Genomic DNA, 25,925 nt, shown 5'->3' on the forward strand with positions numbered 1-25,925 from the left:
AGATGCCCACAATAGTTAGGCCACTGAGTTCACTTTATGGACTGTAACAACAACTGACACTTCCTGTGCCAGGTAATAAAGGTTGCATTAAAGACAAGAAGGCTGGTATTATGTATTGGTCTTGGCAAGGTAAGTACCCTACTACCCTCTACACTAAGCCTAAGGTCCTCATTATCACAGAGTGGTGTCCCCAAAAGAGATGCCTCTTAATGCAACTACAAGTTTTCAGGTGTCTCAAGGCCCAGAATTATTTGTTACTGAAACTCTAGACCCGATTATTCTGGTCTGGGAGACTTCCAACCCGGAAAAGTGTGAGAATCGTGGGCGTCTGCTGCTTCTGACACCTCTCAAACATCATACTTCAGCTGGGGACAGTCAGAAAAAGCTCCACCCACTGTCCTTCTGCCACTCTTCTACCCTTTCCAGGCCCAAGAAAAAAGTCCCCGCAACATGTATCACCTGCTTCAAGCTGGGGGCAAATATGTACAGGCTTAGACCCCTAGGTCTCAACATAAGGGTGAAAAACATGAGGAATTGGACTTGTATTCCTGGGCTGACATGTTATTCCCCATCCTAGGGAAAATACCTCCTAAGGTCTATTAACTCAGGGGGAAGATACCAGCTAGAATCTTTAATTCTGTCCACAATATATTCCTGTAGAGTTAACAGGGAACTCGTAATGAGGGAATAAGTGGGATTTCAGCCTCTGTTTCCGGTTTATGCTTCGGTTCTAGAAACTTTACTTTACACAGTGTATGCTCATCTTGTATTTGTAAATCAACAATAGATAATTCAGGTGGGCAAATAAGCAGCTAACCAATTCATGTAGACCTCAAACAACAACATTTGAAAATACCCAAAAATGTGTTTTGACTTTTGCATAGGTTCATAGATTTCAGAGAACATTCATCTGGAATGAGACTCTTCTGAAGCCTAAAAGCAGTCTCTTGATATGTGTATCAAAAATATATAAACATCGGAAGTCCTACCAGTCGGTGATCAAAATGAGGGTAACACGATTGTGAAACAGAGACCATTCAATGACATTACTAAGCAAATACACACCACAAGAACAGGTGCTGTGATAGGAGACAGAAGAAATATGAAACCGGGTCTAGGACAGCGGAAAGAAGGCTCAAACTCCAATGTGTGCACTGCATACAAGACACCTCTAATTCAATATCTGTTCCTTTGGGGCCTGCTTCTAAGCATGAATTTGTAACTAAAGGAATTTCCTTGATCTCAAGAAAGAGGATTTAGGTGCCAAAGATAGAGTAAATCTCATTGAAAGCCATGTTCCTCACCATGAAAATTCACTTTTTGTGTATCTCTTGTTTACTTGGGTTATTTAATAAAGTTTTAAAAAAATGTTGGGACAACTACCGCCTAACTGAAATTCTAACCCTTGTTCACTAATAAATTAGAATAATAGTCGTATTAACATACACATCTACACAGTATATAAGCAGTTGAGCTGAGTATTGCTTGTTTTCGTTAGCATGCTTGACTAGAGAATGTGATGACACAGGAGTAGAGAAACCTGTAGTGAGTGATAATGTCCATAACCCCTCAATAATAAGATTAAAAGCCATGTTACTCTCAGCTGATCTGCACTTTCTGCCATGCTGTACTCTCATGTGCACAAATTAGAAACAATGTAACTTATCCAAACCTCGTGCAGAAATATCAAATTTAATTAAATCGGACTTTTGAATATGGGCTCAGTTGTTTTTGTCTGTATAGAGATTTTACCAAGGAATTGGCCTGGCATACATCAAGTGTTCATCAGCTGGTTTATATTATTCTAAAAAGAACGCAGACTGGCACGACTGTGCGACAATGGATCAATTTCAATTGCGGTTTCTGTAGTAGAACTGGTATCTTTATTTGTAAACTAGATAATGCTTATGAGTGTTTGTCTACAAGTGTCAAGTTTTTTGTTTTTTACTGGAAAAGGCTTGATGTAATTTCTTTTTTACATGCCTAGCCATTAGATCCGACTATTCTGGTCATCCTTAATTTGCTTTCTTCTATATTTAGTTGTTAACCTGACACTAATGAGGTGAAAGCTTTGCAAAGACAGTATTGTCATGTGTAAAAATTACAAATTTGTGAGTTAATACTATAAAAAAGTGCCACATTATGTCGCATAGTTTGTCTTTTCTTGCCACATAATTTAGTCAACCCTGCCACGTAATTCGGTGCTCGCCTGTCACATAATTCCAGGGCCCTGGCTATAGAGGCCAATGAAAATAATCTGGCAATTGTAGACCTTCATTGAGTCAGTTAGTAGGCTGGTATAGTTCAATGCAATACACTTAATCCCTTCTAACCACAGTTGGATTCACACAGGGAAGTGCTGCATGCCTACTTTCGTTCACTTGACATTGGTCCATAGCTTGTCTAAATCCTTGCTCCCTAATCTTATAGAATTGCTGTCCTCCCATGCTGTTCAATGTGGGGAGATGAGACAAGGGAACCATTGTCTTTATGCAGTATGCTGCACCGGGGTTTAAATGCATATTTCTTTTAACGTTTTCATTGATCATGAAATTAAAATTGAATAACATAATTAATTTAACACCTGTACATAAGTATATGAAAGAAAAAATAATAATGTCCCTTGTACCATACTCACGTTATACGATATACCTATCTAACCTGGATTTAGATATGATGTACGCTTTATATGTAATGCTGACGAGTGTTGTTTATTTGAGGGAGGAAATCGCGTTATGGTTCATCTAAATAAAATGAACAGGGCAGTTTATCAAGGGTGTGAGAATTGATAGGTAGCTCGGCAGTTAGATCAATACATCTAAAGTCAACTTGCCAAGCATGCTTACATTAATTCACTTTTATTGTCTCTTCATTTAACTGAGATTGTTGGCTTCATTCTATGTGTGTTTTACATCTTTGCTTGTAAACGCCCCTCTTGTAGTCAGACGATCAAGTACAACACGCCCCTCTCATTTGTGCTGTGTGTATCGAGCCTCTCACCAGCACTGCATTGCCTGTAGCAAGGCTGTCTGACTGTACTCTTGAAGTACAAAAGGGCTCAATATTCTCACTCAGCTGTAGTGAGTGGATACTGACCCCGCGCGAATCCCCACAAGCAGCAGACGATTTCTTTGAAGCAGCTAGAAAAAAGCAGTGTCTGCTACTATGCATCAGTAAATGTTCTTCCCTGTAGGGAAACTATGGTACTGTAATACCCCTTTCACCTCATGTCTACCCAAAAATGGAACAGCTCACAAGACTTCGACCTTCTGACGTGCCCTGGGAGCATTGACCAAGTGTGTGGTTCCCTACAGCAACAAGTTGACAGCAACTTCAAAACTCCCTTCCTGCTCCGCAGGGAATAATCTCACAGACTGTGTGCCTACCATTCCCCGAGCTATAAGTCCATTTAAGCAGACTGACACATGCAAATAGAATAGTTGCAAAAAGTGGGCTTTACACTTGTTAATGGTTTTATACTTACAAAAAATGCCATCTGTGTAAATCAACCAGCATGCTAGGGTTTTGACAGGAGCAAGTGTAAAGTGCAGAAAGGCCCTGTACGTTTGTAACCAATCACAAATGTTTGTATTCACCCACAGGTCTACCTCCCCTTCTCATCCTGTTAGGGAGAGTACTGAATGGCTTTGGAGGGAATGGGAAGGGAACACCACTGAAATTGATGGTGCGGGAGCACCGGAAAGGGTTTCAGTATAAAGGAAAACATTTTGTTCAGGGAAATTTTTGAAACATAAAGCAAGCAAGTGCATTGCACTTGTGCAACTGACTTTCTCATACCAAAACATAAATGGGCCTATTTTGGTGGGAGAAAAGAGAATTCACAAAACGAATTCTGGAGTATGTCAGGAAACATTCTACAGTTGTAGGTATTGGGGCATCACCTAGAAATCTTCAATGAATTATAAAAAATCTACAGAAACCAAGCGAGGTTGGACAGTGAACTTGCTGATTTTCTCCTGTTTTGTGAGTTAGGCCCCAGAGTTGTATGACTTTTTTGAAACTCGGGACGCAATGTTTGTGACACTAAGAACTAGGGAGAAGATGTTATTCCCTTAAATACTACTCAACCTCACTTGTGCCATTGGCTGAGCTAAGGCTCCAAAGCTGTCAGTAGAAGGTATATCATCAACCCACAACTTATTCAGACATAATATTCAAAGTGCACAACAATGACAATTTCTCGGCAACAACAGAGAAACGGATGAAGGCAAAGTAATCGCCTGCTAAACGAGCCCTGTTTCTAATGGGATATTGTGTTCGAGGGATCAAGAGGTTCCACACCACGTCTTCCTTTTCGACAAAAGATCCAGCGCGCTGAACTTCCTTTGGTAAACAAGCCCTGCACTTTTAGGTGATATGAGACAAAGGACCTCGTAAAAAAATGGAAACAGGAAAATGATAAACGATTATAGTAACAGCTGAAGGATTTATGAGTATAAAAAGAACAACGAAGTTTAAGCCTAACAATACATTAAAGTAGTTATCCACAACACCCTGACTGCGCTTCCCTTTCAACTTCGGAATTTAGCCTGTAAAACAGTGCTCAGATTTTTATACAGGTAATATTCGTTGTTACAATTTCTTTTTAAATCACTGAGGACGCTGGTAGTGCTCATCACAGGACTGTGCCAGGTTGGAAAATAAATAAATACATTATATATATATATATATATATATATATATATATATATATATATATATATATATATATATATTCATTCTTCTATAGGACCATTTTTCCTTACAGTGCTGTTAATAAGTCTTCCCTTTCAGAGAACATTTGCTTTAAAAAAAAGTATATATATATATATTTATATATATTTATATTTATATTTATATACATATATATATATATTTTTTTTTTTTCAAAATCAAATGTTCTCTGAAAAGGAAGACTTATTAACAGCACTGTAAGGACAAAATAGTCCCCTAATTATTATAACAAAGGCAAACTGATATGCACATCATCTGGTAACACACGGGGGCGTTACATATATGCAAGATGTAGTCATAACATGTTTACTTCAGTATTTACTAACTATCGAATTCCAATGGACAAGTTATTCCAAGGGCTGAAAGTTGGAACTGGCAGGCGCAGCGTCGAGCCGCTCCAAAGCTGCTTTCCGAAGGTAACACGATTTCGCAGATAATCTTCTCTTTGCTTATCCACAGGAAACAGATGAGCGTCCGCTCTTTTCCTGCGTCCAGAAACTGATGACAACACCACCTCACTATCACTGCCAGATGGCAACTTTGTGAAAACAGCTAAGCACCATCGCTGGCCGCCTGCCTGCTGCACGACCGGCTGCAGACACAAGGATTTTGGGATCCGCCAACGTGAGAAAAATGTGGGAACGAAGACGTTATTCCAGCATGCAGTGTGCAAATGTATGCGGAAGGAAGGCGGAAGGAAGAGAGTCCCAGATGCTTATCAGGACCGGTGCGATGAGGACATGAGTTACTGGCAGGAGCGCTGGGCTTAGCACTGATATACCGTAGCCAGCCAGCAGAATGTGTGGGCATTGCAACAGCAACCATGCAGCAAGTAAGAGCCGGCGCAAACCTTTCATAGGAAGTACCTGTCGCAGTTTGATTAGCACAGGATATAGGGTAACTTAAGAGTGATCCAAAAAGGGACATTCAGTTCTCATAATCATAAACTGACTGCCCAGCAACAAGCTTCAAGGTATGTCATAGAATCTCATACTGTGCGTACAGTAAAAACCAGGGCATTAAGTGGAGTGAAAAAAATGGTGGTCTCTCATAGGGGCGTGGCCGATGTAATTAAGGACGTGGCTTAAAACATGCAAGCTAAAAATCTGTGCTTTGCTTAGTGTGCCACCTGACTGGTAATTTGCTGCTTCTGTCATTGCATCCAGATATATAATACAATATATAACGCTACACCTACAACAAGCGACGAGTAATGGCTTTGCCCCTGGCTGTTAGTTGCATAAGATAAATAAGCAACAACTATGGCTTCGTTGTAAAGAATATTGAAAATGTTTAATTTCTAAAATGATGAGACTCTGAAAGAACAATAATGAGTCTCTTTAATGTTACATCAAAGGATGTGAAGGGTGGCACTTCCGCAGACTTAACAATTTTTTTCCATCCTGTGTATGAGGGCAAAAATGGAGAGCCTGGTAGGGACCCTTCTCAGCACCTGCTTTTTAGAACTGCCAGTGCTGAACACCAGCAGGACCCGGCCCACTTAAAGCCCTGGTAACAACAGCTTAAGGGAGTTACCCTGCTGCTGGAGACCAATGTCCAGTGGAAAGTAGCTCAAACCAAGGTGGAGTGATGACGAGCCACCCCTGCACCCCCCCCCCCCCCCCCCCCCTCTGTTCGAGCTTGTGTTTTTGCTAGAGGAAACAGGGTCACCTGTATTTATCCACACCCGCCTCTTGGGCAGTGTTAACTGGTAGATTTCTATGGATCAGAACTGTTGAACTACCCTGTAACATCCCAAGGCAATATAGCACCCTGAGTTTCATGAGTGACTACAGCTCATTAATAGAAAATGGGTCGCCAAAGAAGAAAAATAACCCATAAGATACTGGTCTTAAAATCCCCCTACACGCCAGTCATAATGTCCCGCTTTGGGCCCTTGTGACCCCACACCAGCCATTCTGGAAGAAGAGGGGTAGAATTTTAAAAGGGTTGGGACTAAAGAACCATTTGTCAGCAAGGTAATGTAGCACTACACCATGCCAGCCGCGATGGAGTCTTATTATGTAAGACGCAGGCAGCAACATTCCAGTGACTAAAGTGAGTGAGCAATCTTTAATACTAGGGACCGCTGGACAGGTCCTGATACCTAGAGGTGGCCCATTAGTATTGCTGTCAGGAGTGCACGATGAGTGTCTGTCAGACTGAGTGAAGGTCAGCCCAATGGGCACTCGTCATGTCATAGTCATTGAGCCAGGTACCTGACATACTCTAATGCACAGGTGCAATGCAAACAAATTTTGCCAGGCTTAAAAATTCGCAGTCCGAAGCTACTGACATCATTAGCCTACGGAAGTGCTGAGAGGATCCTCCCTCTGATGATAAGGTGGAGCATCACTGATAAAGTCAGCACTGGATGCTTTAGGTTTAAACCCTGAAGTGCCCAGCGCTGACTGTCAATCTGTGAAGCCTCACTGCGACCGTTCCCAACTCGTCAGAGTGGGGTGGGATCAGCAAGTCTCATTGAACCCACCACTTCCTCTGACGAGTTGGGAAAGGATCCAACTCATTGCTGTAGCTTGACAAGGTTAGCCATTGAGAATAGGTAGGAAGATCTTCCCTTTAATTCTGCCCGAAGCCTCCAGCTTCCTCCCAAGCTGGTGTGTTTATACCTCCCACCACCCACTGGTGCTGCCTTAGATGCGGAGCCCTGATCATATGGCCTGGCAGGTAAGCTGTCTATTGAATGTTTGAGTACCTGCATGTGTGAATGTATGAATGCATGTGTGAGTATTTCCCAGAGTGTGCTTACGAATCAGTAGGTGTGAGTGTGTACATGTGTTTATGTGTGAATGAGTGGGTGTGAGATTCTGTGCCTGTTTGTTAGTGAATGGGTGGGTGTGAGCGTTTGTGAGTATGTCTGTTTGTATGTTTTTGAATGGGTGAGTGTGTGAGTGTGTGCATTTGGTTGTGACAGTTGTAATAACCACTAATGCCCCATAACCTAAAAAGATAGCCAGCTGCCACTGCTAATGGCACTTCATAATTGCAATCTACAAATTGTACCTCTGGGGTTTTCATCCAGGTATTGTTCCTTTTTGTGCTGGACGCTGACCAAAAAGGCATTGACCTGTTTCAGAATCCTGCTTGGAACCCACAAGGTTCACGCTGGTCAGGATCACAATGCCGACTGCCACGGAGTACCAGGAGCCCTCACAGTCATAAGAGCAAGGAGTGCTGCCTAATTCAGTTGTGCAACCTACAGATTACTGGGCTGGAAATCAGTCCTGCTCAAAATACTGAAACCAGCTCTACACTGCAGGTAGCACGACCAAGAATAGGGCCATAAAAGTATAGTTGTGTTGTAGCACCGTTCCTACAGCCTCTATCATTGCAAATGACAGGGAAAATGCCACATTAGCAGATTGACCAGGCCTAAAGTTAGGCACTGCACTCCACCACAGTAGTCTTTAAGCACTCCATTAAAACTGGAATGATCAAACACATAACCAAATAGAGTGCCCATGCTGGGCTGCAAAGGTGCAGGCACATACTGGTCACATTTGGTAAGTGCCTAGGTCACCGTGGAATGGATGCTGGCAATCAATGACGATGCAGTTTATGATTCCAACCTTTTCTACGGAAACCCCAGAGGGTCAATTCATCATGTTCTAAATGTTCCTAACCACTATCAAAGATCCTCATGAAGGGGGCACGAGATGTATCAGCCTGTAGGTGGTCAACAAGCTGCACTATCACTAGGTGCAGAGGAGAAAAGACCCTTATAACGAAAGTAATGATCTCAGTGAATGTTCAGCTTCAGTAACTGTGCCAACACATTACATACGGCCCTCTGTAAAACTAAAATTATGATCCGTATGCTAGAAACAGGGTAACTGGACCACATTGTGCACCAAGAACAGCTAATGTGATGCATTTCTTTCTATCTTGGTTTTGTGCTAAAATTGTAAAGCAGAATCATGTCATGCTTTCTAATACAACTTTCACTATTTGATAACTTATGCATCCACAGAGGCGGCTGACGCAGGTAGGCGTGGTGAGGAGGCGGTGGGGCTGGAGCGGGGTGGGAGGGGGTAACTTGACAGACGACAGAACAGTTCAAATTAAATAAATAAATCAAATCTATTACGTCGTCTGTCAACTCCCCCCACCTCCCTCCCTGCTCTACCGCCCCTCCGCGCTTACCTGCACCAGCTGGGATTGTGCAAACACACGTTTCTAAGTGTTTCGTCCAGTGAAAAAGACAGGAGTGACACCTTGGACACAATAAAAACATTAGAACATTGGATGGGAAGACCTCCAGGACAGAAGAACATGAGAACATATAGAATTATAGAGAGGTAACTACAAAAAACAAAGATTCTTTTCACCTCCTTCACCTTGGGGTTCTGAATGTCATCAAATAGACAGAGTAAAGCTCGAACTTTCGGTGACATCATTTAGAGCACAAAGGGGAAAACATAATTTTCATTTACAGTTACCCATCTAATAATGATGCATGTTGTGTATGGCCTCAAAATCCACTTCCCTTATTGAGTTCCGCGGTGGAGGCACAGAGGAGTCACGGGGTAGCCATGCAGAACATGGCCCCATTCTTCATTTACAGAATAAATGGCCAAGAAATTACTTGGCACTGCAGTGACTTTCTTGAGTGATATCTGAGTATAGATCCAAGTCTTTTTGATTGTGAACATGGTATCTCCTAATTTTTCTTGGCAGGTCCAGGCCTCACAAGTTTTTTTTCACTTTAATGTAGTATCAATATTTCTTCTGTTTCTTACATCTCTCCTATCACTGCCATAGGTCCCTAAACCTCATTTAAATTGTCAAACAGCGTGTTAAAAATCTTTAAAAAATAGTCTTGCTGGTGGAGTATCTATTACTGTGATTTTTATGGGGTTCCCTCTAGAATGTTTAGGCATTTCTTTGATGCACCGATAGAGGAATTATACTTTAAGCTCTGGTAGCTGTTCTCATTTGCTAGTTTTAGGCCCCTTCTCAAATTTACCCCTTGTTTTGCAGTGCCTTAGATATAGGTACATTAAGCTTATTTTGAAGGTGGGTGGTACAGAATGAGTTAGATTAGTCAAATATTTCTCCTCAGCTGATTGACTACCCCAATACTGGCCTCTCAAGTTGAAGGGCCAAGTCCACATCCTTGCTCCCTATATTATAAAAATACACTTTCAAAGTAGATACCTGTGAGATCTGAGCCTCCATCTGAGATTACGGCTTTCAGGAAGTAGATCACTTCCTGTCAATGGATCTAAGCTGCTTGATGTGCTCTGGGAATTCTCTGTATGCTCTTTGGTGTGGTTCATTGTCATCATCAATATGCCCAATTCAACTTGTTCAATTGAACGCTGCAGTCTGTGTGAGATGTCAAATTATTCAAAACAGAGTCTTTTCTGGAGGCTTCGTCCCCAGCTCCACTCTCATAACATAAGCCACAACGAATGCCACAACTTTCACCATATGCCTGGCTCCACAGATGCCAAGACCTGCAATTGTTCCATCCAGATATAATTATACATTGCAAAAAAGATTGAAAGCCTGCCATAATTTAATTGGAGGGGAGAGGGGAGACGTTTCTGTTTTTCCCCACATTCGAATAAACTTGAAAGTTAGTATGAATGGCATTACATTTTTGTACTAAGTGCAAGTGAGTTCTCACCATTGCACATCGAGGCTGACATTTCCCCCTGCACTCCATCGAGTGCAGGGGGAACATGCACCTGTTGCATGGAAAAGTCAGTATTGAAAAAATTGAGTGTGCAAACAAAATTATCATTGAAGTTATTCAAGGTCACTCTTGAGTCTTCTTATTTTAATGTAGTACATATAATGCCTATGTAAGAGGAGTTATTACCTCAATCAGTATTAATCACAATAAAATGAGATGAGAAGAGATTGAGAATTACGATAGATATTAAAGCCCTCTTATCATAATTGCTCATTTTAAATAGGGATAGAAGCTGCAAAGCAGAAAAAGTAAAACAACACGATGGAGCCAAGATTGGGCTTTATTTTGTGATAGATAGCATCACATTAGAAATCAATTATCAATGTTGAATATGGTGTGAGAGCAGGGCACTCTTAACTAGCAAGATTTAAACAGACAGAGGCCGAAATAAAAATTAAAGCTGTATGGAATGAGGATAGATCAGTTCTTACAAGTTTGGATGCAGAAATTAGACATGTGTTTTGGCCACTTTTTCAAATTCTTTATAAGGAGACAAATAGAGAATTGTCTGAAAGGCCTGGTAAAACCATCACACTGTAAAAAAAACAAAAAAAACAAGGACACCTGGAAAAAGATTTTACTGTGCAGGAAGTATTGAGGCTACAATTCTATATACTTGGAAGGCAGCTGGTCAAGATGGGCATCCCACAGAATTATGTAGGATGTTGAGAGATAAGCTAACTCTGATTCAGACCATAGCATTTAATGAAATGTATTATGGTTCTAGAATAACTTCATCCTGATCTTATTCCACTATTTTACTAATGCTAAAACATGGCAAGAACTATTTCATCATTAAAAAGATGTAAGGACACATTTACATGTATATTAGCTAAAATATGTCAAAATAAAATAGGCTGCATATCAATATGAATCAAAAGGGATTTGTTGAGGATAGATTTCTTGGAGACATATCACTATCCATGATAGCTGTAATATATATTGCTGAAACTAACGGCCAACATTTGGTTATACACACGATAGAGGTGGCCAAAGCATTTGATGTGAATTGGCCATACCTTTGAAGTGTATTACATCGAGCTGGGTTAGGTCAAACCTTTATTTTCGCTATACAAGAATATTATAATAACCCTACAGCAAAAATCTTGGTCAATTCAGAGTCAACAAAGGGTGTTACGATTGAACAAGGAATCTATGCAGGGCTGCCCACTCTCACCCCTGTTATTTGATCAATACATCGAACCGAAGGTGAGATACTACTATTCACATGTTGTGCACTTTCACCCAAAATAGCATTAAATGCAGAGGACCTGGTGTTTATAGCAAACAACCATGAAATTAGCAACTCTAAAATAGAGAAAACAATAGCGGACTTTTCAGTAATAACAGGTTATAAAAAATATAGATAAATAGATAACAGTGAGACTTTGATTGGAAATTACACCATCAAAGAGAATATATGATATCTGTGAGTTACTACACACCATTAATGCATATAAATTCCACCAATAACCTTAAAGAAAGTGAGTACGTACAAACTCTCCCTACAAAATGGCAATGGAGCCCTCACACTCAGATCCAAAGAATGAACAGTCTGAAAATGACTGTTCTACCAAGTTTAATTTTATATTTTCAGCTATACCACTATCATTTGACAAATATTGCACAAGATACAGGCAACTCTTAACGGTCTTAGTATGTGGGAATAACAGATGGCATGGAAACTACTGACAAGGAAAGCTTAAAAAGGAGGGTTGTACGATGTCATATTTTCAGCTATACTACTCAGCAATAAAAACAAATTAATTTAGAGCATTTATTGTGTATGACCCTGAAAGTGCTACATCAGATTTGCTGGTTGTAATATCCACTTTAGAATCTTGAACATTATGCATATAAATCTGCAGTCCCAAAGTTCTTGAATAAGGTTAACCTGAAAGTCCTTCTAACTGCACAGAAAGTGTGGTACGAAGTACTACAATTCACTGGGGCAATATACTGCAGACCTTATCAACCACTGTAGGATTCACCAGAACCACCCGAAACACTACAAGACAAGCTTAGTTCACCCTTAAAAACAACAGGTATTACATTTATATTAGACTTACTTTGGGGAAATAAGAGAAAATCCTGGCAGAAGATCTCAAGTGAAACAGATGCGAACATATCTCAGTTGATGTGTTTACAGTTGAATAGATGCTTGATAGAGGTGGACATAGAGAACACTTTGGGATGCCTAACATCATTTGAAGCACATGTGAATAATCCTCATAAGAGAAGAAAGGAGATGTCAGCTTGGTCTTTACTTATTCAGGATTTGGAGAAAGATAGAACAAAAAGCCCAGATGCCATTTGGGCAGAACGCTTGTCTGAGCTTTTGGAACTAGCATATGATACATTTTATGGATTGTTTGCATATGATACCTGTAAAATACATTTTTTCTCACTATTTTCAGGTTGTACTGGACCACACATAAGCTATCACACAGACTCCCTGATCAGGTGAGGGAAAATATGGGATGTGGGAGGATGTCACAATTCCTTGAAGATAACTCCATACTTTCCAACTTCCAAACAGGATTCCATTAAGGAAGAGGCACAGAATCTGCCCTCATCGCCATCTGGGATGACCTTAAAACACAGTAGGCCACAGCAGGGTAGCTGCACTACTTCTCTTGGACCACTCAGCTGCCTTCGACACAGTTGAGCATGACTCTGATCCAAAGACTCTACGAAGCCAGCGTAGAAGGGACTGCCCTCAATTGGATCACATCCTACCTTCAAAACAGAACAAATGTCATCCCTTCTCCACCTTTCTCTTCAAACCGTACTTCACAAAAGCAGGGCTTCCTCAAGACTCTATCGTCTCACCCATGCTTTTCAACATCTACATGAAGTCAACAATTAATTTCTGCTCACATGCTATAACTATGCAGATGACACACAAATACACCTTAAACTGTAAAGCCTGAAAGACATTGGAAACTCAAAAATCTTCAGTTGCCTCGGACCCATTGATCAGTGGATGACATGCAGCGGTCTCAAATTGGATGCTTACACAACGGAAATAATCCCATGTGCCGTTTTGAAAAAATAGGACCCACTTTGCGCCTGACCTGGCTATTCTGAACCACCTCCTAAGATAGCCTAGGAAATAAGAAACCTTGGAGTTACCATGGACTCCAAGTTATCAATGAATTACAAATTAGTAAGATCAAGCTTCATTACTATGAAAACTCTGCAAGGCATCTTCCCCTTCCTGGGATATCCACAGAAGGTCCAATCCACTTATCTCTCTTGTACTGTCTAAGTTTGATTATGTCAATGGCCTCTACCACAGATCATCTTTATCAACTGTGAGAAGACTACAACGGATTCAGAACTTTGCTGCCAGACTACTACTACATGTAAAGCCACAAGCCCACATCTGCCCTGCCTTGAGGGCCCTATATTGGTTACCGGTTGCCAGAATATCTCATTCAAGCTGCTTTGTATCACCCACAAAGCAATACGTAGAACAGGACCACTTTTCATCAGAAATAAAATCACCAAATACATTCAACTAAGGAACCTCTGCTCAAGAGTGGCACCTTGCCTCAAAATTCCACCATAGAAGAAAAAAAAAATAGGTGGCACATCTTTCTTCATTCAAGCAGCCAAACTATGGAATTCATAACCCCGAAAATAAGAGCCACAGATAACTATCTTATCTTCAGAAGTCTACTCAATAGTTGGCTCTTTCCCACATAACCATCATACTCAAACACAAATGTTTGTATATAAACATTTAATTTGATTAGATGTATATATTTAAATATGTGTGCTTCTTGATATGTCCTGATAAGTATAATAATATGTACTTATGTAGTTATATATTTATCACTTTACATCAACTGTAAAAACACAAACTTTGACTTTTCAATAAACCACCGTACTTTGGACCCTATACCTCTCTCAATATATCCTCTACCTCCACTTTCTGACTCACCCCTAGCCTCATTATACTACTATGACCTCTAAAATAACCCTTTCTATGCTCCCCCTCCTAATTTTAATAATATGATCTCCCAAACAACCCTTTTAAATTCTTCCCTCACCAATCCCTCCTTTGACTCATCCCAAAACTCATTTTAGTACTATGATATCCCTAATCCATCTCTAGATATTCTTCACTACTACATCTGTCCTTATACTGCACCCACACCACATCTTACTACTATGAGCTCCCAATAAACACATTCTAGATTCTTCCCTCTTCTATCTCCCCGTTATCGTTTTAAAACCAGCTAACAGACTCACATGTGTGACGCTCAATTTAACTCAAATTTCACTATACTAATTCAATGCTAATCCTTTCTGGGTTCCAGAGGAGCGTGCCACTCTCCGAAAAGCACGTTGATGCCTCATCAGGGGTAGTAAGCACTATAAAATACAATTAGAATACAATTGTGAGTGAATTCAAGCATACTGGGCTTTGGCAAGTAAGATGATTGAAAATACTATCAATAAGGTAATTAAGTTGGGTGCACTTTTGATTATTTTGGGGCTAAAATAGGAGAATGAAGATTAGGGTAGATCAAGGTGGGATCTACTACTCTGCTTAGTATACGTTAGCCATGGTATGGATATGTATGAAATGGAAAGAAAATCTACCTGACGCCAGACAAGAGTCATGGATCAAGCTTCAGAGAACTGCACATTTAGAAAGTAATGCAAGCAAGGGATAGTAAATAGCTGCTGGAAATGTTTAAGCAATGGTAAGACAACGTCCACTGAATACACACAAGAACACGAACAGTCTGCAGTCTCATGTGATTTGTGTAAAAAAACACACTGCCAGGCATGGTTTTGGGGCAACAGTAGCATTACGAAAAAAAGGGCTTAGGCATATATGAAGACAACATTTTTTTTTAAAGTACGGGGTAAGAACTTGCAGAAACAAACATTGTTGGTACTCATTTTCACCAAATCATAACTCTCGCGTTCACATGTGGTATTTTCAAATATGAACGTAAAGCATAATATATCATAATGAATTATGCCACATCATGAAAGGAAAAAGTGACCACTTTTTTGAAAGAGAAAAATGTAATTCACCCCTGCAAGGCATTCAATCTAGCTGTTTCGCAGCAACTGAAGTTCCATCATTAATGGCACTGTCCTTTGATACAGTGTTTTAAAATATGTTGTTCTACAGTGGCAGCAATTCAAATCCTTTTGAAAAATATAATTAAAACGAAGCAATGCTTGACATGACAAAACCATCCTCATAGCCAAGTCATGCCTCATAATGTAAGCCTATTTTAGCTAGAAAAAAAACACTTCTCAAACCATAGACTCTGGGGAAGGTGATGCATTATGTGGATGCATGGGTACAATTTCCATGGACAGAGATACATATTTATTTATCTCAAAAAGGCAATCGTAAAGGAATTGTATTGAATAAAATGTTTAGCTACATGCAAACAGGGTAGTAGGAGCTTGTGCCAAAAACCAATTGAAATACAGTCCACACACATGGCTGCAACTATGAGAATAGTTTCCAGAGATTAAGCCTAAATTAGAGGTGAGTGGTAAGGGAAAATCTTCCCATTTTGAGGGATCGAAAAATGCAGAAGACAATCCACTTGCCCTCTGTGTTTAGCTCTTCTTTCATAGATCTGAGGATTTTCAATGACCTGCCAATTCTGGAGTTTGGGATCAGTATGGCTAACTTCTTATAACGTTGCTTTTACAGTCAGACAGTTCAATGAGAACTAAAGTATTAATTCAGAAGTTGGAATAGATGAAGGTGAAGCAAGCAGAACTTGTGAATGCTCAAAAAGTGATACTGGGTGCAAATGGAAGAGGTAATTGAGATAAACTCCTAAAGCTAAATTTGTAGTAAAAATTTACGGAGGTGTCAGAAGTAAAAGCGGAGTTCTGGGCAGGTGAGGTGGAAAATGAGAAGGGGTTTATTTCGAATTTTGAGAATTATACATTAAGAGGTGAATAATGGCTCATTATTACTGGCATAGAGATGGACATTTATTTGAGTCAGAATAATTCTGCTAGGGATGGTGCCCCTTAGTCCCCAGCTAGCAGCCAACCATTCTAGTATTGCAGCAGTGATTTATTGCATCTACCCACCCCACAGAATACTGCCTTTTGTATTTAAATGTGTACCCAATATTGGGTGGACACATTTTGATGAAAGATCTTCTGCCTTTATAAAAAATGAAACAATGAGCATCCTCATCCTGCTATGTCATGGATATCTGCTTATTACATTTGCTTCTCAGAACCATGGACCCAAAGTAGGGGTATGTTACTGAAACATAAATATTCAAAGGCTCAGATACCTAGGCGAGGGGCAGTAGTTTTTTTAGTTTCCGAGACTGCCATGGCTTTAGACGTACAGAAACTAAAAGTCATGTTGTTGATAAGCTGCCAGTTAAAGACTTCTGACTACAGAGACAGATGATGCTTCGACATTTAAACCTGGTGGTTCCTCACTTATAAAAGAGGCGGGGAACCTTGATTTTACAGAGGATGGAGCCCTGTCGATTACAGCTAGACATCCTGTCTTCCAATCTTAGAATGACCCAATTAGCAGACTTTATGTTAACGTTGCCTATCTTTGTCAATGCTCCTGTGATCCCTCTCATTCCAACTCAATGACAGCGGCAAAGAGAAGCCTAGGTTGCAGTTGTTGCCTCTTATCTCCCCCATATAGTCAACAGCCTGAGGAGGGATAAAATATGAGAACTATCCTTCCCACCTGCATGCATTTGATGGAAATGGTAGGCTCACTGTGGCAGCAAAGAGATGATGCAAGGCAGAGGAGTAGCCAGCTATGTACATTATTGTAATTATTGGTGATCAACCTGCACCTGAACATATGTGGCCCTTGGGTACATTATAGTAGTATCTGCATATATGATTACAGCTCACATAATATAAGATTTACCTTGCATTATAAAAGCAATTCCTATATATGTGAGGTTATCTGTGGGCATATTCATCCTTACATAGGCATATAATAGTATCAGTTGAGCATATTATTGCAATATGTGAATATCGAAAGGCAAAACATATTAGTAGTATCAGAACATATTTGTCATTTGCTTGGCATATGAGGGTGTACTTAAGCAGATCAGGCAGGTCAGGCCTATGATGGCAGTACTTGGCGTATGAAGACAGGCCCCAGCACATTATGGTAATCGACTGACATTTTCTTCTGGCTCAAATAATGGCAATTGTTATGGGACTGTAAGGGCATACAGAACTGTACATGGCATGTCATGGCAGTGCCTGGGCCTATGGCTACAACCTATTCAACCTACAGTTGATAACTAAAATATTAATTTATGTACTTTAGTATAACTCCAAATGTATTCATTCCACACCTATTGGAGAATTTTTAACGGTCAAGATGCTTCTTTCTGTGTTGTTATATAGGTTATAAGTAATATTATGTCACTTCCAAATATGAAAGTGGCTTGAGCTATCTCTTCCATTGTCCTTCTGATTCTGGCGAATTGATACCACTCGCCCAGATATTGAAAATATACATGAACAGGCAATGACCGAATGATTATGGCTTCTGTGATGTTAAATGTATAACGAATCCTGAGTCTTCAAAACAATTGTGTTCCAGTTGTATTGTAAAAAAATATTGTGGTGTCACTGCTCCTAGTTTTTGAGCTAAATGTCACACACACACAACAGATTTGCACTGCGTACTATATAATACTTTTGCACTATCGCAGCCAATATCTTTCTCAGTAGATATCTGAAATATTTTAGTAACAAGTTAAATTAAAAAATGATGGTAATGATTAAAAAAACAGTTTGCAGATTATCCACCCATACTCAATATTATCTTAAATGCGAGTAGCACCCCAATTCTCTATCACCAATTTTCCGCCATCTCATAGTCAGTAATTCTTCATAGATCACACTAGCACCAAAAGAACTACAGGATATTAGAAGGCAAACACTTCCCTCCATGGATTCATAAAAGTGACCCGTGGGAGCCTAAATGATCAAGGAAATTCAGGAGAAAGCAAACTTTGCCTGCACTTCTCACTTTGCAATCCAGCACCAACATTTCCAGCATTAAAGTGTGTATAACGACTAGTCAATGTGCTCCGACATCAACCTGTTACTTCGATTCCAAGCTAGTAATAATCTTTAACCCGCATGTACTCACTCCAACACAACTATTACAAACGGTAATAGAGCAGACAACCAATCTACCACACCCTCCCAAGAGAGTGTTGTTATGTACTTATTTACCTCTATGATGTCTCACTATCATTACTGATACTAGCACTCTGTCTATGTGCTCTGAGTTCTCTGTAAAGTGCCCAAATCTCACATGGTCATGAAGCGCTATAGTTAAACACAAAGTAAAATAAAAAATTAAAAAATGAGCCTGGCTTTCAAACTATGCAGCTGATTTACATTACAATGGAGGTCTCCATAGTTCTACAAACGTGTATGTGTTCTTACGTCATAAGACGTTTTCATTACTGTTATTAGTAGTTTGGCTCATCACCCCACTGCATAGCTAAATCCATCAGGTTTTCAGGAAACCCACAATGAATATGCATGAGACTAATTTACATAGAATGCATTTCTGTTCAGATCACGTGCATGTCCGCTGGCCATTCTGAAAACCCGACTAGATGTCATTAATAATGGCTGGAGGAGCCCAGCCTTACTGTAAACATAACTTTGTGTCAACACAAGCAGCAGTGTCTTCACATTTACATATAAGCCAAGCATTTGGAACCCTTCACTTCACGCCAGCTAATGTTGTTGGTGTAGCTCTATCTCACAGGCCTGCAAAAACGTATGCTTTGGATCAGATGCTCAAGGCCTAAAAAGCCTATTTAAAGATGCAAATATGTGTGAATAGTTAATGCAGATGTTTTCTTTGTATAGCAACCTACTTGCCGAGGCTCACCATTTCCAGAAAGCACATTAAAACAAGTGTGTGAACACTCGGAGATGAAAGCCTCAAGCACTCCTGAGACATTCAGTGGAAAGCAGAGCTGCCTGACTTTTCTCCACGCAGACAGGAATGCCCATGATTCAGCAGCCTGTGTAAATAAAATAGGCCCTTATTTCCTAATGTTGCTGGCTGGCCACACTGCGGCAGTCTCAGTGCTTCTGCCAAAGGGGATGCGAGGCTGGAACAACACCCAGTAACTGAAGGACTGTCTTTGTTAGCCAGCCAGGCCTTCCCGACCATCTCCTGGCAGAGAGCGAGCACATCCTGCGAGGAAGGCCTCCATCTTGGATCTATTAGTCCCCTATCCTGCTCACCAGAACTACAGAAGAGATTCAGCCTAGACATTACTGGAGGAAGACAGCTGGAAACACAATTATTGGCAGAACAGCTCAGACTCTTATTTATGCTCTTGGACAGAAAAGTGTATGAATAACCACAGTTTTACCTGCCTAATCTGTTTAACACAAAAATGAATGCACGCGTGTTAACAAGTCATATAGGAAAGAAAGGTCAATGAGTGTGTGCTCTTTTGTTTCTGCATCATAGCATGCAGCCACGCAGACCCTGTGGCACACACATCCTGCACATTCTCCTTAAGACATCACTTCCTATGTACTCCCAAACTGGAGCGCCCTCCCACTTCATTCCATGTTTTCATTTCTTGGTTAAAAAAAAAGAAAGAATAATGCGCTATTGACTTGTTATGAATGTGGCCGTGGCCAGAACTGCAGTGATATTGGCAGCAGCATGGGATGATGAGTCACAACAGGACTCTGCGGCTGTCGAATCTATAAGAAAGAAAAAAAAGGAAAACATGACTGGTAGAGAGAAAGTGCAAAGATGTTCTACACCTCCCTGGGCAGGGCGTGCTGACACGGTTTCCTAATTTGAGCTAGTTTGACTGTAGAGGCTCACCAGCCCGCTAAGTACCCTCCGGGGACCGTTCATCATACTTGAACCGCCGCGCAGCAAGGCCCCCTTAAAATGGAGCCCAATTTACCATCCACGCTTTCTAATTGGGTACAAGGAATTGATTTACAAATCCAGCGCATCCAACACCACGAGATACCCTGCTCTTCAGGTGACCCCGGGAGAAGACGGTTCGAAGAAATAAAACTCATGATTGTGAAAAGATTTTCAGCATGAGCACCACAGCAACTCCAGAATCACCTACTGTGGAGCAGGCTCAGTTACCAGAATAGCAAATATATCGATGGAGGGTATGTGCAAAGGTGACATTAAACATATTGTCATAGAAACCGTTTGGAAAACATTGACAATATTTCAAATGTTCGGAGAAAGAAGTAATTGAGGTTAGCTGAGTACAACAGTGGCAGGTGGGGATGAAACATAGTGATGGCCCCTGTCAAATCAGGGCAAAAGGCAGCCATAAAGTGGCCTTTCCACTGCCACAGCGCGTCTCCATGCCAGCACCAGAATCAGAAATACACATCACAATCATGAGGCTCTTCTACTATGACTCATGAAATGGATAATTATCTGCCGTATGCATAAAACATTGTGTCCCCTCACGCTAGTGCCACGAGTCCTGTTAACCGCATCACTGTGTATCTCAACAGGAGAAGAGCAGCAGGTGTTACAGCAACAGACCACCTGGAAAGGGACAAACCAGGCCTCAGAGTGGCAAATGGCACCATCCTATGAGATGCACCACCATTTTGTGAGGAATTGCAACTAAATAGTAGGCAACCATGGGAGGAAATGCGAACACACAATTGCTCTAGCATACAATAAAATTCAACAAAAATAAACTCAATACCTCCTTAACTGACCCATTTGAGGTAGCCCTGGCCGACCAGTGCTCTTTATTTACGCTCCCTTAGGGTGCCACGGATACAGACAAGCGATAAGGTTCAGAATACCATTTTTGAAGACTAATTGGCAGACATGTTTTCATGTTAAAGAGTGGATGTTATTTAACGTATGATAAGATGTAAACGTTTAAACAATTAAAAATCATATTTCCTTTTTTTTAAATCGAAAAATAAAAATTAATTCAATGAAAATACCTGCCAACGAAGATAAACCTACTGTTCCAGTATATGCCCAGACGAAGACATGAAATTCAACTGCAAAAGTAAAGAGAATCAGGGTCAATGTCCCCCCGTAAGGTGAGTTAAGGCAGAGGGGTTCGTGCGCCACATACTGGAGGAACCAAATTAGTGAGAAAAAACCTGAAAGTGAAATTTTTTGGTATATAGAGATAGCTCCAACCATAAAAATCTATTTTGCCCGGAGCACTGAAAATCAAAGCATCATCCCGAAAGAAGAGACGTGCTCCAGAACACATCTCCCAGCCCTTCAGAAGGGACGCAAATCACTATCTGAGATATCTTCATATGGAAGAGCCACACTGATCATGCACACAGTGACAATCAGGTTTAAGACCATTTTTGTCAGCATTGCACAAGAATAGTGCTTTATAAACAACAAACATTTGCCACTCAACAGGAAGCCAGACTTCACAACTATGGCGCTGAGTTCACGTCTCCCATTTCTAAGAGATAATAAAGTCTGAAGGCCCTTTTCACATAAAAAAATCAAGCATGATTACATAATTTCCTTTTTATATTCTCAGTGGAAGTATAAACAATTTGAGAAAGGAACAACTTTAAAAATACAGCAAGAATGAAAAACAGCATTCATGATGTTTCCAAGCCAATGGCTGCAAATTTAAACTCGTTTGCCTCATAACTTATTTAACTGCTTGAAAACTAATACTCTATGATGGGCATTCAAAAGAGAAATCTGAACTTTAAAAATTATTCATAATTTACAGATGTTTTCTAAAATCTATCAATATTTCAAAACTGCTCTTGGAGGACCAATTAAAAGCATTAACAGCCGGAGTTGCTGGGGAGGGAGACTGCAGAGGAAGTTAAGGGGTTTGCTCTCGAACAGCAGCTGTTTTCTGTTGGGGTCTGGAGTGGGGTTGTGTGTTTACACTGTTGCAGGACTAAAGCCAGATCCCACAAAGTAGGGTTACAACCTTTGCCTTCAAGATAAAGTTGCTGAAGGTGAGATAGAGAATACAGTGCTGTAAAATATCACAGTGTTGAGCTTTATAGCTTGATTACAAGTAACCCCATATATATGCGATATTTCGTATTTAGAAAAATCCAACATACTGTGTTTGGAATAATTTCGGATTAGATAGTTATCACCTAGTCTGACCATTTGGGGAATAACAAGCAGATTTTGCCACTTACTACTCAAAAACTCACATGTTCTGGTACTTCCGGTTCTGCCCGTTTAAATATTTCACCAGGTTTCACTTACTGAGATTTAATAAAGGTCGCAAAGCCTAGCTCACGTGGTAGTTGCCGGGTGCAATAAACATTTTACGACTTATAATTGCGTTCGCTGAATAAAAAGGTGTATGGGAAGGGATCCCAATTTAACAGTCCATTGGTATTTATGCCCTGCTCTTAGAGAATTTAATCGGCAAAAAACACACCAAGTTTTCTTGACTAGCTTTGCTCAGCTGAGTTGCTTGTAAAAAACAAAAGAACACTTGTTTTATCCAGAGGCTCAAGAGTCAGTGAAGCTGACATTCCCCTTGGCTTTCCAGTTTGAACAGCAAAATAACAACCAGAATGGTAACTCTTGTGGAAATTCCTTTTGACAAGTTAGAAATAGTTTCCCTTTATCCAGTAATGGCCCCTTGCTATTGGAACAAACTTCCTACTCATATACGAAAGTGCACTGATCAAGACCTTTTGAGAAAGCTGCTCAAAACCGAACAATTCTAACTCTATGGCTACCCCACTTGCTGGTTTTTGCTGCACCGAGATACCCCTTTGGGGGTGAATCCTGCACATTATAAGCTAGTTTAACTTAACTAACTTAACTTAACTATGGCATTGGACTATGTATAAATGGGAGAATCAATGGCCATTTTTCAATAGGTTTCACCAAAATACCAAATGTGTCAAGTGCAACATTTGACACCAATAACTAATTCCAAGAAATCACTGTACATTATTTAAACATAATTTAATGTATTGTAACCATTACAAACCATTACTACACTTTAACTATAGTAAGCATAGGAACTTTCCCTAATACTCATTAGATGTCTGAAACCCATGTGACATCAAATCAATCTAGTAAAAAACAAATGTAAATAGTTAACTAGAATCTCCAACCGGTGGGTATCTAAAAGATTACACATGAAGGATAATTTGCTTGGCTGCATAGCTGCAACTTAACAAATTGGTGTTTTTTGTTGTTGAATGTAAGTGTTTTTTAAAGCATATTTTAATATAACCAGTCCAATCCATTCCTTTAAATATAGTATGAATAGGAATTTTCCCAAATACTCGTTGGGTGTACAAAACCCATGTGGCATCAAATGCCACATGGGTTTAACTATAACTGTAACTATAGTATTTTCTGTGAATATATATATTTATACATATTCCAGAGGTGACGATAGAGCCACTGCATTTATGGTTAGATCAGAGTTTCCATTAAAACCCCATTTTTTATTTTCTTCTAAAGTTTGGCCATCACAAAAACATTTCTGATGTGGCCAACATTGACCAACATGATGTACCATGTTGGGAGAAATAAAAGAATATGGGCACATGGGGTCATGGTCAACCGACCCTTGCCCTGGGCCCATGTAAGGGAAGCCCAAGTGAACCCCCTCAGTAATATAATAAATATTACAAAATATATATTTTCATGACAGGATTCACAAACCATTTCTGGGCTCATAAATATTGTAGACTACAGGCAACTCCTGCAGCACACAGATGCAAGTGTTTTTTAATGTTTAATTCATAACCATTTACCCTATTTAACAATAAGTTTTTTAAATTAATTTTTAAGCTTTTTATTTAACCACATGTTAATGTGCAATAAGCATCGCCAAACCTAACATTATTTTAAGGTTTGTTATTTTCATTGTGTGTGTGTGTGTGTGTGTGTGGGTCTGTGTATATATAGTGCAAATGATGGAGTGATATTATCAATGATGTCATAGAGGATGTCATGAGTGATGTAATATGTGGAGTAATTAGCAGTTACCTTAGGTCACAAGGTGTAGTTATAGGGGACCACCCGGGTACACCCACTGACAAACATTTTGGGGACAGCAGAGGGAGCCCCAGAGCCTCGGCGGCCCTAGCCGGCTTCCCGCATGGTGCGGGAGCCAGCAATGCTACTGCTACTTCCAGGTAGAAGCAATATATATTTTGCTTTCCTGCTTGCATCAGTGAGGGCACAGAAACAAAACACAAGTCTGCTCCCAGCCAACTGGATCATTTTTAATCTCCTGCCAGCTTGACCAGATTCAAGTTTTTGCTCCCATTTGGGGAGACATTTAGTAAAACCCACACCAGATGGAAGCAAACACATGTTTGCCTGCCTGCACAAGTGAGGGCAGGGAAACAACTGTTTCCCGTTGATGCGCTCCCCAGGGAACACAAAGTGAGCAGGCCTTGGGGTATAGAGTCCTCGGTGCCATTAAAGGCTCACGGAGGTGGGCCATGCGGTCCTGTCTCGTAATTTGAATCACAGCTCCAGTCGATGGAATCCCCTGGGTTTTTTGAAGGCTGAGGCAGGGGGGCCACAGGGCATAATTGCACAGTCCAAGGGGATTGGGTCTCTGAGGATTTTTTTGGGCTTCGGGAGAGGGCAGCCCCACTTGCCTTTTTAAGTATTCCTGACCTGAGGGATTTGGTCCTTATAAGGCTCAACAAGGGGACTTGCATGCTCCATTCCCCTTCATTAAAATAATGGCCCTGGGGATGGGAGAAGCTGAGGACCTTTAAGGTTCAGCAATGGGGGCCATGTGCCCCATCCCCTTAAGGAATATGTGTGTGCCGCCCTCCAGGGCCATGGCCCATCCCTGGGGTTTTTTCTTGCAAGTGCATGGGAGGCTGCACTACTTATTTTATAATTGCTGTGGATACAGGATTCCTCCACAATTTTGGGTCAAAATTTAAAATAATAAAACATTTTGGGCACCGGAACCCCACCACCAGCCTGAGGAGTCAAGTTATCCATACCTTGCCCCCTTATATCTTTTTTACATTTAGCTTTAGGAGTTTTAGTCCATGGCTGCCCCCACCTCCTGGTTGATGTGGTGGCAGCCAATCAGATCCCAGCAGGACACCTGGCGGATCCACTGAGGCTCCGCATCCCTAGATGAACAAAGTTTTTGAGCATTAATTGCTCAAACACCACTGGATGGATTCACACCAAATCACAAAACACACCCTTTTGGACCGTGATCTAGTTTTCTGCCAAATTTGGTGTAAATCCGTTCAGCGTTTGGGCTGTAAATGTGTCTAAAGTTCCTTTCCTATGAAAAAATGAATTGGGAAAACAAGTTTTTGGACCTGTCTAGTTCTCAGCCCTGCTCGACAGCTCACCCCAAAACTTTCCTTGTTCAAACTAGTCATATAGTAGCACTTTTTTGTAAAATTATGTGGAAATTCAAAGTTATTAGCAACACAAAAATGCATTTCCAATAGA

The 25,925-nt window shown here is 40.5% G+C and overlaps 1 protein-coding gene across 5 annotated transcripts in view; it reads right to left on the reverse strand.

The window, feature by feature from the left end:
* ZNF521 (zinc finger protein 521) overlaps window positions 1-25,925 on the reverse strand; it is a 651,786-nt gene that overhangs the window by 382,771 nt on the left and 243,090 nt on the right. The window lies entirely within an intron of this gene.

This window comes from Lissotriton vulgaris, chromosome 4_1, assembly GCF_964263255.1.
Source record: "Lissotriton vulgaris chromosome 4_1, aLisVul1.2, whole genome shotgun sequence".
Lineage (NCBI taxonomy): Eukaryota > Metazoa > Chordata > Amphibia > Caudata > Salamandridae > Lissotriton > Lissotriton vulgaris.